The sequence below is a fragment of the Rhyacophila brunnea genome, unplaced genomic scaffold, assembly GCF_057557595.1.
Source record: "Rhyacophila brunnea isolate RB1 unplaced genomic scaffold, BYU_Rbru_1.0 scaffold_13, whole genome shotgun sequence".
Taxonomy (NCBI): domain Eukaryota; kingdom Metazoa; phylum Arthropoda; class Insecta; order Trichoptera; family Rhyacophilidae; genus Rhyacophila; species Rhyacophila brunnea.
Window position 1 is genome coordinate 15134253 of NW_028232785.1, and position 16992 is coordinate 15151244.

Below are 16992 nucleotides of genomic sequence, written 5' to 3' on the forward strand. Positions count from 1 at the left end.
TTTGTGTTCTAATTCATAACGCGAAATCAGTGACGTCCCGTGGGGGTAGGCAGAATAAGCGTCGCTTGGGGGCGGCAGTTACTCGAAAGGCGGCAAATTGAGGAGAATCATTAGGTATATAATATAGAAATAGGTAGGTACATAAGCTTAGCTAAAATTCAGCTCATTGGTTGGAAACAAAATGTATTAATTAACATAATAGGTTTAACATGACGGTATTTTTTTTGTCGGGCTCGTGATGTCTAGTTTATTTCCGTTGTCCTTGGACGACACGTCCTTGCTGAGCAGCAATGACAAGACACATACAAGTTGTCAAGTGTAGTATTTTTAAATGTATCTGAATCCGTCGACTCTCAATATTGTCTATTAAAGTAGAGATGGCATTTAAATTAGGTTTAGTGGTATATTTAGTTAGTAATGTATACATATAACACCTTTCGCAGATATTGGAGTCATGAAAGGATGATAAAAAATACTGTATAATAAAATAAGGCGGTATTCTGGCGCTGCATAGGGGCGGCATTTTGTCTAGGGACATCGCTGCGCGAAATTATGCGTTGACTTATTAGCTCTGGGGCGTTCATAAACATAATACAAAGGCCCGTTTATTCGAATACAAAGGCCTCCTATATTATACCATGAAACGTCTGAAACGGGCATTAGGCATTATATTATTATAAAAGTTATTAAACAGTGTAGGTATTAATTATATTTATAGGTCTGCACCTTGGGAGGGCAAACAATAATTGATGCTCCCGATTTCTAAGACAGATATCAGGAACACACAGGTCAATACTACTAAGAATGGCTGAGTTATGTATTCTATATGACCTGATTTTACAGGTCATAATTATTAATTAGTATTGTAGAGTGATTGCGTCTTATTATTTAGTTTATTAATTTCAATAAAGTTATCTATACATTTTACCTAGGCAATATGAGTGATTGTGTAACATACCTATTACATAGATACTATACTTTTAACATTTATCTTTAAATCAGACCAGTGAAGAGTTGTGATGTAAATCAAAATAACAATGAAGATTTTTAAAAGATGATTTTTTGGCCAACCGATTTTTTAAAATACCTATTCTAATGAAGACACAAAATTAATTAAATATTACTTTAATCGATACCAGATTCGCATTTATGCAAAAGTATGAGGAAATGTTTTATTTATTATTCTTAACTCCATTTAACGCGGAAGTGGAATCAGTTCTTCCAAATTTACAAATGGAGCTAAGAGAACTGCAACCAAGCAGTGACGTCCCTAGATAAAATTCCGCCCCTAGGCAGCGACAAAAAGCCGCCTCATTTTTTTTTTACACAAAATTTTTATCATCCGTTCATGAGTCCAATTCTAAGAAATGTGATGTATGGATACATTACTGACAAAATATCAGACTAATTATTTTTAAATCTGCACGAGTTGTTTGTGGTCACCAAGGACGTGGAAGGGCAACGGAAGTAAACCAGATATTGCGAACCCGGCAAAACCAGTGAGCTGATTTTTTTAAGTTAAAGATTTTTGTTATTATTATGTAAGTACGTATTTCTATAAATATTCCAAATGATTCTCCTCGACTTGTCGCCTTTCAAGTAACTGCAGCCCCCAAGCGACGCTCAATTTGCCTACCCCCACGGGACGTCACTGCAACAAAGCATCAAGTTAAAGTACATATTCGAAGTGAATAAGCTTGGTTTTTATCAGAAATATAATATCCTCTAAGTTACTTTTCCAAAATTAAAACGACAGTTAATGTGCACTACAGCAGCATTCATTTGGGACTATATATTGCTGCGAATCGTTCTTTTCGAAATTAAATCGAGTGCTTAAAGTCAGACAACGTTATCTACAAAAAAGTGTTTTTTTTTTTTTGAAATAACGTTATTTTACATTAAGGGGCTACATGATAGTCAAACAACGTTATGTCAATCTTTTCTAATTTCTTATTAAATCGTCAGTAAAGTTTAACGCTAACTACAGAAGTTACCCTTGTTTTCATATTTTTTTTAAACTAACCCTATAAATTTTAACATCATCATAAGCAAGATAAATGTACAATACACAATAAATTATAAAATATTAACATTAGGTTTTAAATAAACATTTCCCTTGTTAAGTTACAAGAATCTAAAATAACGAATTTTGGCTCTCCTGTAAAGTTGCACTTTTGTAGATAGTGTTGTTTGACACTAAGCCCTCGAAATGTACTTAGTGAAAACGAGGTGTGGCAGCAGGTTGCTCGATAAAACAGGACCAATCAACCACTGCGATGCGCGTCGACAAAATTTAATTTCCAGTCGATATGAAAACGATATTATCAAATAATAATATACAAAACCAAGTGTCACATTAATAATTATTATTATAAGGTAGGTAATAGAATATCATCGACACCCACGGTGGCCGCGCGGCTTAAGCGTTGGACTATCACGCCGTGGGTCTCAGGTTCGAATCCTGGGTCTGGGAAGTACACATACAATTTGTGTGTGAGTCAGGGTATGGACCTAATAGGTTGAGCAAGTGCCTAACATCCATTTCTCGTAAACAAAAAAACCAAATCTGTTAATACAAACCTCTACTCTGTGGAGGCGAATATGATAATTGATCCCTATTGGATAGGACATGGTCGAGAAAAAAAATAGAATATTTTGAATAAGTTCTTTGTTTTTATTTCATATGTGTGGCCAACCTACGTTTAGTAATATTTTTTTAGTCCACCAAAATGAAGGTCTCCTGAGCACACCATGCATTATCCAGCCGGGAGAGTTATCAGTAAGTACTTAGGTAGGTAATACATCGTATTGTTGTTTTTATTTAATAAAACGCAATTTTTTATAGTACTTATTCCACTTTAATTAATATATTAGGACCGGTTTCGTCCGCCTCAGTGGGACATTTTCAACTGTCCGGAAACCGGTCCTAACATATTAATTAAAGTGGAATAAGTACTATAAAAAAATTGCGTTTTATTAAATAAAAACAACAATACAATGCAGTTCCACCATGAATTGACAGTTAACAAAATAAAAGGTAATACATCAGTGAGTTGATTTTTAATGTGTCAGATGCAGAGATGAAAATGATGATCAGAACGTTTCGTAGTCATTAAAAGTATTCAATAGTTAATAAAGTATTACACAAATTTTGTCAAAAGATTTATTTGTAGGACTCTCCTTTATTCTTCAAATTCAACAATACATAAATAGATAACTTAAAATAAATCTTTTATCCGTTAATCTGATCAGGGTTCGAAATGGAAAGGAGAGCACTGAAGCGCCGTTCCGATTTGTGAACTTGGCAAAATCTCGTGGAAAAAATAATTTGACCGTCTGAGCTAGATAAGATTTATTTTTTTGAATAAAAAATATCTAAAACACTTATATTTTATAAAATTAGATACCTACGTCAATATTTTAATATTTTCGGAAAATTATCGAGCGCTCCAATTCGTAAAATTTATCATTTTGAGCGCTGAATCTGATTAGGAATAGTGTCCCAAATCCTTTTATATGTGTAAAAATGTGGGATGTACGAAAACATCTTCTTGGCTACGTTTCCAGGCGCTGTTGGTTAGTAAATGGGAGGAGCTTATAATGGGATTGCGATTAAAAATGGGCGGAGCATGTTAGTTCACAGTTTTAACACATAGCCAAGAAAATATTTTCGTACAGTAGGTGCAATCTTTAATATTTCATTATGTTAGTAGTGTTACAGCTGTTATAGCTAAAACATTTTTTTCCAAATAAAAAGCGTGCTAAAAATAGTGGCGTATTGATATGGAGATCTATGAATAATTATGGATTTATCAAATACACATTAAAAGAATAATATTGGTACCTATCGAAATTTCTCAAATTCCATACTTATATTATAAAATTTTCTATTTTATTAGTATACAAACACTTTTATTTTGATTTTACCTAGGCTTTCTCTTCAAGAAGGGGATCAGGTCTTCACTCCTATTCTAGAACTTTACAATTTTTCCAAGCTCTTCTGACTTACCCACCGCCAGGGAACCTTTCAATCAGTCGACATTCTCATAGATATCCACCATTCGCAGCTGTACTCTGTGACGTTCATATTAAAGGCATTGTACTGATAAATGTACAATGTCCTCTAAAACATCACATTCATCGCAGACCTCAAATCGCTTCTTCCCACGAGGACATCAAATCTTTTACCCATTGTGTTCCCTGTTCTTAGCCGCAGTATTCGCTTAAGCTCGTTCCTCTTCAATGGAGACTAAAAACCAGGGCACCAACCGTGGTGATGGTAGAATAGACTTACTCCATTTCCCTTTTTCTAATGATGCCCTATTGTGAAAATCTATCCACATGCTTTCGCACATTTTCTTTATATCCTCGTATACAAACACTTATAAATATGTTTTTCAGAAATTATACCAATAAAAATGATATATTTCCAAAGAGATTGGACTCCTATCTCTTTGTATATTTCACATTTTAAAACCCCTTCATCAATACTATCGTCTAGCTAGTTAAAAAACACTATTTGAGCATAATAAAATTATGATATATGAAAATAAAATAATAACAGGAAGGCCGTCATAATGTAGTAAAATTATTATTAATACCTAATGGTAAACTTGTCCGATCCAAAGATCAAATTGGTGTCCACAGAGTGGATGTTTGTATTAAAAGATATTTTGTTTTGACGAGAAATATATAAGTATTAGCCACTTGAGCAACCTATTAGGTCCATACTGTCACTTCAACCACAAATTGGAAAACAATATATTGTGTAGCGTAGTAGATTTTTGGTTTGCCACCGTGTGTCCTTCTTCCTTCTTTCCTTGACGTTTCGGGCTCGTTGCAGAGGCGATTATCAAGAGATGATATGTTTTATAATGAAATGTAGTGTAGGTATGACACCCCGGAAGTCCGGGTAAGGAGGGGAGTCGGGGCCGCACAGCCGATCCGACCTCCGCGCTCGACTCTCCGGTCGGCCTGACGTTAATGACGCCCTCGTAGCGTGCTGTCGGCAGAACGCGGGAGCCACCCGACCAGCTTCCACCCTTCGACTAGCTCAGAATAGTTCAAGGCGGTCAATAGTAGCTGGTTTTTAGTTCGGTAGAGCACGTTCAGTGTACGGTAGATCTTGACAGTTGGCGGTAAATGCAGGATTGACGGGATGGTAAAATGATGAACGCACGTTGTTCGTAGCACAGATCGTTGCCGAAAGTTTTATTATTAATTGGGGTTCACAACAAAAACAAAGAAAATTACATACACAACACAATACACAATTATTAAGTTTTCACAGTTTATAAATTTTGAACAGCCCTAAATTTTTTCAAATGGGCGCCTAGGCTGTCAATTAAAATCTAAAGGATCTAATCCTTCCACGTTCGTAACACGTGTACGCTGAAATTATTTTTTCACAATAGGCGAAAACCCTAGGAATGGTTCGCGAGGACACACAGTCCTATCCAACGGCCTCGGTGGTACTACCTCGCCAGCCTCGACACCTACCGTGTCGCGGCTAGGTCTCCTCTTTTGGGCTTTATCGCTGTCCCTTTCAATCTACCCCTGAACGTCCACCCCTCTCTATCATTCTTGCCCGCAGCAGAATGTTTGGCTTTTGCCTGGGTTTTACCGTAAGGGTCGTCCAAGTTACCTTTTTGCCAGGTAGATTGAAAGTTACAGCGGATTTCAAAAAATTGAGCCCAAAAGAAACAACATTTGTAGTAATTACTAAAGAGCATTATATTCATACGGCGGCGATAAAAGAACTTTGGCTTGGCGGAATATAGGAAACATGAATGTGGCATCCATAACTTCGCTCGTACTTTAACCATAAAGGGGTCCTCCACGCACGTAGAAACGTGGAGGTATCAGGTATATGAATGTAAGCGTTGCTCTAACAATGTATCGGGATATCTCTGATCGTAACGATTCACACATTACTCTGAGCAACGTTTGCTCTTAGCTAATCGGATTCCTTTTGACATTCTTAGAGCAACGTTTACAAGCATATACCTATACTACATTTCATCATATAACATATTATCATCTCTTGATAAAGGCCGAGGAAAAAAGGAAGAAGCACGGTGGAAACCCAAACATCTACTACGATCAGTGTTGCCATGTCTACTGAAATTTCAGTAGATCTACTGATATTTTTTGCCAATATACTGAATTTTTGATTTTTTTTCGAAATTCAAGAAATCTACTGATATATGTGTTTCTCCATAATTGTAAGTTTACTGATGATTATTTTAATTTGAAATGATTTACGCACGATCTTTTTTGACGTGTTACACTAGAATTGACGAAGAAACAGCGATCGAAATGGAAAATTTTACGAACCGGAGCGCTCGATGATTTTACGAAAATATTAACATAGTTATCTAAATTTATGAGTATTTTATAAAAATAAGTTTAGATTAATTAAATAAAAATAGCTTTTTGTTTTATGGCCGATCTAGCTCAGACGGTCAAATTATTTATCTACGAGATTTTATTAATCGGAATGGCGCTCCGGTGCGTTCCGGTCCATTTCGAGCCCTGCGAAGAAAGCATTGTAACTCTACCCAAGAGCGCCATTTTACCCATTAATATCATCATTGTTTACAAAAAAAATAATATTATTAGTTATTTTTATCCTTATTAGTCTTAAAGTATATCTAATATACTACATTTTCCAAAATCTACTGATATTTTATGAAATCTAATGAATTTTTTGTCAAAATCTACTGAAATTTTAAATTTTGACTTGGCAACACTGACTACGATAAAAAACAACCGTGAAAGCCAATAATATTTACGCCAATCTTTAAATAATCAATGTTTATTAGCACGTTTTAATTAGCTCGTATTCTTGTTTGTCCAGTACTTTTTTTTCTTGTTTGTCCAATACGAATCTTGCAATCGATTATTAACTAACTTCTCGAGTAGATAGACATTTAAAACTTTTAGTATATGACAATGCATTCTTTTAATACTTTCAGCCATCTTTATGCAGAATTGAAATCATTTTCAGTTAATTCTGTTTTGTATGTTAAGTTATTTCGGAAAAAATTCGTAAAAAGTAAAACAGTATTATTGGTTGCTAAGGGGCTAGAAACTAAATTAATAATATATACGTGCGTTACCATGGAAATCAATACGAAATGTCAAAATGACATTTCAGTATTCTATATTTATTCAGTATTTCTATCAAGTACAAAAAAAGTCAAGTCAAGTTTATATGATTCAACAGAAAATTTAAAAACGTGGTATATATAGAGTTTATTTTTATCTTGTTATTATACTTTTAATTGCGCGATTCTTTACGACTTTAAAGTTCAGTTTCATTTTAAATGCGCAATACAATTCTAAAACTACACCACTACTGATCACAATTATCAGGATTTTACCTTAACGTGTGAGATAGTGTTATTTGAAGCAACTGGCTGTTTTACATCATTAATCACATTTGAATGGGCTTCTAAAAGAAAGCGTGATTGTGGGTGCTTTTATCCTATATTATCAAAAACTTTTGTTTAAATCTTTAGTTCGAAGCAGGCTTGAGAGTGGGTCTCTTGATCGGGCTTCGTATCAGTAGAAGTATGGCCTTATGGTCGAGAGGGTTCAGAAGAAATTCTTGAGATTCCATTACTTGAGGTTGTATGGATACTATCCGTGGCTTTATCTAACTGACTTTCTCTTAGGCATGTTTACATACTGCAGTCTGCAATTTAGAAGAGATTTTTATGTAGCTTTGTAGTTTTTTCGACTTATAGGAGGTATACATAAGAACTATGCCATTTACACTTTTCTACCATTCAATAATTCAAAACTGATATATTTCTTTTGTATGTAATACTTTTTAATATTTCTTTATTTCTAAATGTCATTTCGTGAACGTCTTAAATTCATAATTTGTAATGTTCACTATATGTAAAAATAAACAACATTTGAATTTGAATCATATATCATAACGATCATAATTAAATGGCTGTTGACCAGAATGAGTAATTTTGGGGACTACATAAAGGGGATAAAACACGTTATATATGAGTAATCTCACTCTCTTTTTTCTTCACCAAAATTCGACCCTTAGAGCATATGCAATGCATGCGTCGCATCAGAGAATCCTTGTCGCTGGCCTGTCTTCTCGCATCGTTACAGGTCATACCAGCATCTCATAGCACCACCGCTCCGGTTGGCTTGAAGAACAGGCAAGCCAGGTTGAGGTTCTCTTCTGACATCCGCAGCACTTGGTCGAGCCAGCCCGAGGTCGCCTCAACACTCTCAGCGTAATGAGAGGCTGCTTGTTGCATTATATTATGTTCTTATTACTCCTAAAGTCATACAACCACATATCCAGTATCCGTCGAAACATATATTCTCGAAGCTCAGTATACGGTAGCACTCAGTACTATGAATCGCTACAGTATAATCAAGAGTCCCAGATGCTCTGCATCGAGTAATCACACTGCCTACATTTAAATAGCTACACACCAGAATGTCTCATTTTGTGTTTTTTCATGTTACTAGATGTTATGCATGAATAGTCACATCGATCACAAATAAATGGCCTTATACCAGAATGAGTCATTTTGTGTAATTTTAAACTACTAGACCTTACAGATGCATAATTACATTGGTCACATTTAAATGGCCTCTCACTAGAATGAGTCATTTTGTGTGATTTCAATGTATACAACGTTGAACACGAGTAGTCGCATATATCACAAGCAAATGGTTTTTCACCAGAATGTATCATCTTGTGTATTTTCATGTAAGATAACGTTGAGCACTCAAAATCTGAATTATTACATGCAAACGGCTTTTCAAGAGAATGAGTCATTTTGTGAACTTTCATATTAGTAAATGTAAAACATGAGTAATCGCACTGTGTACATTTGAATAGCTTAGAATGTGTATTTTTGTGTTCTTTCATCCTACCAGTTGTAATACACGAGTAATTACATTGATCACACTTAACTGGCTTTTCACCTGAATGCCTCATTTTGTGTTTTTTCATGTTACTAGATTTTATACATGAGTAGTCGCATCGATCACAAATAAAAGGCTTTATACCAGAATGTGTCATCTTGTGTACTTTTAACTCGCTAGATCTTACAGATGCGTAGTTACATTGGTCACATTTAAATGGTCTTTCACTAGAATGCGTCATTTTGTGTCTTTTCATGTGATGAAATGTTATACATGAATATTTACACTGGTCACATTTAAACGGCTTTTCGCCAGAATGAGTTATTTTGTGTATTTTCATTACACTAGACTTTTTACTAAAGTAATCACATTGATCACATTTAAATGGTTTTTCACCAGAATGAATCGTTTTGTGAAGTTTAATGCAATCAGGTTGAATGCTGAAGAAATCACACTGAGAACACTTATAATATATTTGACCGCTCGTTTTTTTTAATAACTCTTTTTTATGAATCGCTTTGTGAAGCTTTAATAAATATAACGAAGGAAAAAAATCGTAACACATACAGCATACAAAATTTTCATTATGAATCGATCTCTTCTCTACTGTTATAACAGCTTCTAAAAATTCTCGATATTTGTCAGGAGATTGTATTTGATTACGTTTAGCAGTCTGACATTTCGATATTTCGAGTTCTTTTTTAACGTCTTGTTCGTCTATCTGTATTTCATCGTATGACTCTTCTACGTCCGAAATTCTCTTTGACAATCTTAGACTAGCGATGCTGGTCAATGAAGAGGTTGCAGGAATCAACTAGAAGAAAAATGTTGCATATAAGTACCTAATATAAGTAAATAATATTTTAAATTTTAAACTACTTAATAATAATAGGTACTCATAGACATATAGGCTATGGCAGGGGACGGCACACTATTGGACCAAAGGAGCCAAATATGAGTGGCACAACAGTTAAAAAAATTCAAGAGCCATACATATATTTTTATAAATATGATTTATTTAAATGAATTAATTACATTTTATATTTGTTTATTTATTAAGTGTAGAAGATTTTCCGAATAAAACTAACGTAAATATATAATTTTATTGTTGAAATTATAAATATATTTCATACAGAATATGAATTACATACAATTTTCACGCATTCCTTAAAACTAATGTGAACAATGACCTTCCTTCCATTTCTTTGTGTGTTTAGTATGTAACTTGTAGTTTTTAATTTCAGGCGCGACTCCAAATAATTGTCATCGATTATTTGGCTTCTCTAAATGCTATTTATATTGTTCATGTTTGAAAATGATTGTTCACATACATATTTTGTAGACTCGATTATGAGTTCGGACAGCTATTCCATGTATTAAAAATCGTAATATCTACATTATGTAGATCTTTCAGTGCGCTACACTTGTGTTGTGAAATTAAATTGAATTTTTCTATCACCAAATAATTTTGGTGGCAAGATTTATAAATTTGGAGCTCAATGACTCTTTGCTTGTTAAATCCACCAATAAAATTGTATTTCAAAAGTGCTCATGCCAATACCAAATGGAGAAAAATTTAAGTTGTCCACTTTGCAATGGGCGAATTTAAAACAAAAACAATCATACATTTTTGCATCAACATCACGGAGTAATAATTAGGCTCGCGATAATGTCATTATATAATATAAAGTGTACAAATCAATGACAAAAAATAAAAATTGTGAATTTGGCAAAGAGCCACACGCTAATACCCAAAGAGCCGCAGTTTGCAGACCCCTGGGCTAAGGCATAAATTACATGTTAATAAGGTATAACAGAATGTTTATTTGAAGTGAACACACATGGATTTGAAATATAGTATTTCAGACAAGTCCTGAACAAGACAACAGCCATACGTGCGAGTGAGAAAGCCTTCGGCAAACTTTTGTCTTCACACTATGCGTGAGAGTAAGATAGAATTTCTACGCCTGAATTAAATATTTTTTGTACACGTCGTCAGTAAATATTGATTTGGATGACTAGTCATTAAAAAACTATGGGCACCTGTTCCCTAATTTTTTTTGTATTAAATATAAAATCAAATATAAATTCATGGTTAGTTAAGTAGAAAATATGGTTAACTATGTTGTGTTTAAATTTGATGGCCGTACTGAGATGCAACGTGATGGTATAACATTTCATTGTTAAGTTAACAATAATAAAATTGAGATTCTACTATGCGTTATATGAAAGAAACACAGCTTCATTTTACCGAACAATACCCATGCTCTGTATATTATTTCTCTGAGATTTGAAGACAAGACGTGATAAAGATTCCTTACGTACGCATGAAGCTTAAAGATGGCAGGAATGCGAGCACCAGCTACAGGTTTGACCTTAACTGACAAGTCCTCTTAACATTGTGGGAATCCCTAAGAAGTTTCAGTCTTGAATTCAGCTTTATAAAAGTTTTCAATCAGAGTTAAAGATATTAGATGATGACCTTTATATCTTTCAGCAAGACTGGATTATCTCTCTGACACCATAACATAATGTTTTCCGTTGACAAATTAGACCATATCAAGTAAGTATTTACTCATTAAAGTATAGTTACCATCTGTGTAACTATTGATATACACCGATGGCGAGAGGTTGAGGTCGGCTAGTAAGAGCTTAGATAAATAGGGCACACTAGACTTTGTCAGTCATACTTATTCATTTCATTAAACTATTCATTACATTAAACATTTCATTAAACTCAATTAAACAATGAAGTCAATATAATATGAAGGAAGTCAATACCACCCGACCGAGGCATACCTGTTACCCCCACGATGAAGCTATGCAACCTGGAATACGCCGATGACGCTGTCCTGTTCGACAACTCAATCGAGGGCATTTAAGAGACAATCGATAGGTTGCATAACAACTCCTCTCGCGTTGATTTGAAAATCAACGCGAAGAAAACCAACGTCTTGTGTAATAGCACCTGTCCTGATCCAGATTTCTCTCTGATTAGCGACGGACAAAACATCGAGAGCGTCGACAGCTACAAGTACCTGGGGGTACACATCACGGGAGATGGCATTTTGCAGAAAAAGCTCGCTATCCGAATGGGAATGGCTGGAGCAACATTATACTCGATGCGGAATTTCTGGGATTCACGATTGTACTCGGTCAAAACCAAATGTCGCCTATTCGACGTTTGCATTCTGACGGTGCTGCTTTACGGTAGCGAATCATGGCACCTTATGAAGGCTCAGAGCAACCGTATACTGAGCTTCGAAAACAGATGTTTGCGATGAATACTGGGTGTGCGGTGGTATGACTTTAGGAGCAATAAGGATATAAGAGAACGCACCAAGCAGCCTCTCATCACGCTGAAAGTGAAGAGGCGACGTTGGACCTGGCTCGGCCACGTGCTGCGGATGCCAGAAGAGAACTTCAACCTGGCTTGCCTGTTCTTCAAGTCAACCAGATTCCGGCGTCCTGGAAGGCCGCTAAATACAATCTAGAGTGTATACAGCGGAGCTATGGGATGCTGGTTTGACCTGGAATGAAGCAAGAAGACTGGCGAGCGACAGGGATTCTTGGAGGCGCCGCGTGGTGTCCATATGCTCCAGTTAGAGGCGGATATGGCAAAAGAAGAAGAAGAATACCAAACCATAATAGTTTATATTGAATGCTATCTGCGAGTGAACCGACAAAAATAGTGCACTGTTTTTAGACACATTTTTTTCTTTTCATTGAATTAAGACTACATTATTACAGATGGTAATGGATGTTTAAAAGTCATTAATCCATGCCTACCCAAACCATAATAGATTAAAATTATTTTTGAATCCACAAAATAATTGAAATTCTATATGATTTAATATCAAAATTGAATATATTTTGACTATTGTGATTTGGATTACGCAAGTTTTAATTGCATTTAAAAACCTAACCCACACTATTTACAACACGTAGTCTTATGAAAACACATACGTATGACTAACAAAGTTTAGTTTGCATTATTTGTATCGGATCTTACCAGCCTACCTCCACCATTAGCCACTGAAATATATCAAGTGTTTCACTCTATACGTGGGACCTTACACGGTTTTCATGATCCATAATTATTATAATATATTTAGTGACTATAATGGTTACATATCAATTAAATTTTTTTAAAAGATTTACTCTGACTATACCCACATTGTTTAATTGTCATAGAGTATTGCGTAGGTACCTACCTCATTTACTGGTCCATGGTCTAAATATGAGTTGTCAAGTTGCGGATTTGCGATGAAGTCAATTCCATGAAGAGTCTGCGATTTCATAATGGGAAGGTTAGTTGAAGGTTTCTGGAAAAAAAATCGGTGTGTATCTTAGACTTAGTGTGTATGCTTATGTACGCGCGTTAGAAGTTATACTTCTTTGGCGTAACAAAACAAAAACAAAACTTGTGATAAACTAGATTCTTTGACTAGCTTTTAATTATCTTGTTAAATTACACACTCAAGAAAAAGGATCGATTATTGGAACGCCGTTGGTTTATTTCTATACACTTTAACTTATATTACAAAATTATATAATTATTTATCGTTGTTTTTATTTTTTAAGTAACAACTGCCACTATGACGTTTAATAGTTTGTTTACGTAAGGAATTGCAAATGGCAGACAATAATAAATTCGCTGCCTAAGCAACGGAACAATTCTAAACTATAATATCTGTACCTCAGAGGCAGACGGATGCAAGTGCCAAATACCCAATTGTTCAGGATAGCCAAAAAACAATTTTTATTTTAAACGAATACTCATAACTTCTAAGAAAATACATATAGATGATTATTATTTTTTTTATTCTAATTCAATTAAAGTACTTCGGGAATATGTAAGAAAGGAATAAATATAATACATTTTTTATTTCTAAAAAAAATTAAATAAAAAACGTAGTGTGGATTTGCATCCTTCTGCCTCTAAAGATATTTTGTTAATGTGGATTTGTATCTTATTCACCTAGCCAAAATAAAATAATTTATAAGTTAAAAAAATTATAGGTATAAATAAAAGCAAAGCAAAACACATTTTTTAAAAAAAAAATATATTATGTCATGATCATCATCACCAGCCTGAATCTATTCACTGCTGGATGAAGGCCTCGCTAATCTCCAAGCTGATTCCACTTCCCTCGTTCCTGTGCGTTGCGTTGCCAAGTTTTTCCGCAGAACTTTATCATTTCATCGACCCAGCGGCCTCTAGGTCTACCTTGCGGATGTTTTGTACCTCTTGGATACCACTGGATGACTAAATTTGTCCAACGATTGTCCTTTCTTCGAGCTATGTGTCCAGCCCATTTTTATTTGAGATTTTAGCAAACTCTATCACATCATTAATCGTTGTCTGTTTCCTAATCCACTCATTCCTCTTTTTGTTCTTTTGCGTTATGCCCAGCATGTACTTTTCCATACCACGTTGTGCCACTCTAAGTTTCTGGATCTCTCTTTTACTTAGGGTCAATGTTTCACACGCATGTGATTACGGGAAGTACACACTGGTTGAACACTTTGCACTTTAGGCACAGTGCAAGGACATTTTTGAAGAAATTATTCAGGCGGCCAAAAGCACTTCAAACTAGCTTTACTCTGCAAACAATTTCATCAAATATACATCCATCTATAGACACTTGTTGTGCCAGATAGATGTAGTTTTTCACCTGTTCGAGCTGAATGCCTTTGATGAGGATCTCTTTTTGGCCCGCAAAACAGTTGAACATGACTTTCTTCTTTGATACATTTATTTTCAAGCTTATTTTGTTGCTTACTCCAGCGAGTTCCTGTATTCTGCTTTGGAGGTCTTCTAAGTCTTGCAAACTACTATTTATTAACATCGGCAAAGCGCAGATGACTCACGTATTCGCCATTTATGGGGACCCGTGTCATTCCAGCCAAGTTGCCTAAATAAGTCTTCAAATGTAGCTGTAAACAGTTTAGGTGAGATTGTATCACCTTGTCGGACTCCTTTGCTGATAGGAAATTCGCGATGGTTTATGGAGATGTTGTTGCGCTACTGTATATATTATTGAAAATGTTTATATAGCGCCCGGGATTCTATGATTTCTGAGTGCATCGAGTATTGAAAATTTCTTTATGGAATCGAACGCTTTCTCATAGTCTATAAAACCCATGGATAGCGGCAGCTTGTATTCTTGTTACCACTCTGATTTCTCTTATGACTTGGATATTGTCCATAGTGCTGTATCCTCCTCTAAAGCTCGTTCTCCTGGCTGATTCTCGTCTAGTACATATTGCAGACGGTTTGAGAGAATTTTATCTTAGTGGATTATTGGATTTGCATCCTTCTGCTTCTAAGGTAGGTATGGCATTTGCATCTTTATGCTATGCATATATGGACTTGGACTTCCATCTTTCTGCCTTTAATAAATAAAGTTTTTAGCATGACGATTCTTAAAAAAACTCATTTTCCCCAAAAATGGAGTTGCATCCGTCTGCCTCTGAGATACAGATATTATACTGTATAATCGTCACGATTGCAGTACAATACCATGGTATAAAGGAAGTGCGTTCGGCTGATAACCGAACAATCGGTGGTTCGAATCCAATCGAGTCGAAATAAATTATGTGTTACATGTCACACGCCAAAAATACACCCTGATCTGATTTCCCAAGCCCGCCAAAATAAGTATAACTTCAAAAAAAATCATTGTACCTAAGTATTTATATTCATTTTATGTTAACAAAAATATTATAACATAACATAAGAAAAACTCATCAATTTAGAATGTGTTCAACAGTTTTATAATACATGGGACATTCCGAAAAGCGATGGAGTCGCTTAAATATTAATTCTATTAAAGAAATAAGAATTATATTAAAGCCGATATTTCAAATACTAGGTAATAAGATGTATTTTGAAACAAGTTTCGATACTAAGTATTTTTTATACTGGTAGTAAGTATACTTAATCTTCAAAATCAACCAGTTTTCCACCTCTACGACAAACCTATGAACCAAATATAAATATATATAACAGGTAGTCGTTTTCGCAAATCTTGTATGCTTCACGAAATGAATATCTTTATATTCGATTGACTAAGTTTATATTTAAAGCATGTTTATAAGTAAGGTACGCGAAATTAGTGCACATAAAAAGAAGATGCATTCACAATGTGTATATGTACATAACTATACAAAACTAACCTCAAAAGTGCAGCTGGCATCGTCAGCATTCTCTTGTTTTATATTACAAATGGCGACCGGGATGTTTCGATGTAATATTGGCTCATCAAACCATTCCCCTTCTGCATCACTTTCGAGTGTGAATGGTTCAAGTTTTAAATCCATTTTTCGTATAAAGCAAGAATGTGTGAAAGAGTCTCCTGACAAATTGACAGTCGTTAATTATTTTAGTAAGTAGTAGGGATGTTCCGATAGCGGAGTGTTGTCAAAATAGTACATATGAATACTTATGGTCAGTATCGGATCATTCATTGGTTAGAATATTTCCAAGCTGAACTAGGGATATAGCGCACCCGGGGAATAATAGTGGCACAACTCGAGATAATTTTTGCAGGAGAGCAGTTTGAATATTTTATTTTGCTGTGTTAAATTTACTTTTAAATAGCGAGGATTTGGCACACTTGAGTCATCTCATTTTGTATGTTTTCCGCAATAACAATGGCACAATGATCATTGTGCCACTATTTATGCTTGAATAAAATTCAAGTAAAATGTTATAATGGCAAAAATGATTTAAAGGCCACCTTTATATTTTTAAGAATTATGCCGCTATTTGTGTGGATAGAAATGATATCTTGGAACATTTCTGCATAATTAACTCAAAAATTGTCAAATTTGGACTTGCACCACTATTATTCACAGGGTGCGATAGGTACCTACTATAATATATTCTGTAATACTATTTTCTCCATTATTTTTTTAATAGTTTTATTGTCATTTTTCCCCAGATGAAGCATATAGATGTGAAGTGAAATATTTTGTTTTGGTACATATTCATTGTTCGTTGAAATCCATCTGAATAATAAGTAATAGATTAGCAAGCAGTATTAATAAGAGTTCCATAAAATAATTTTTCAACCC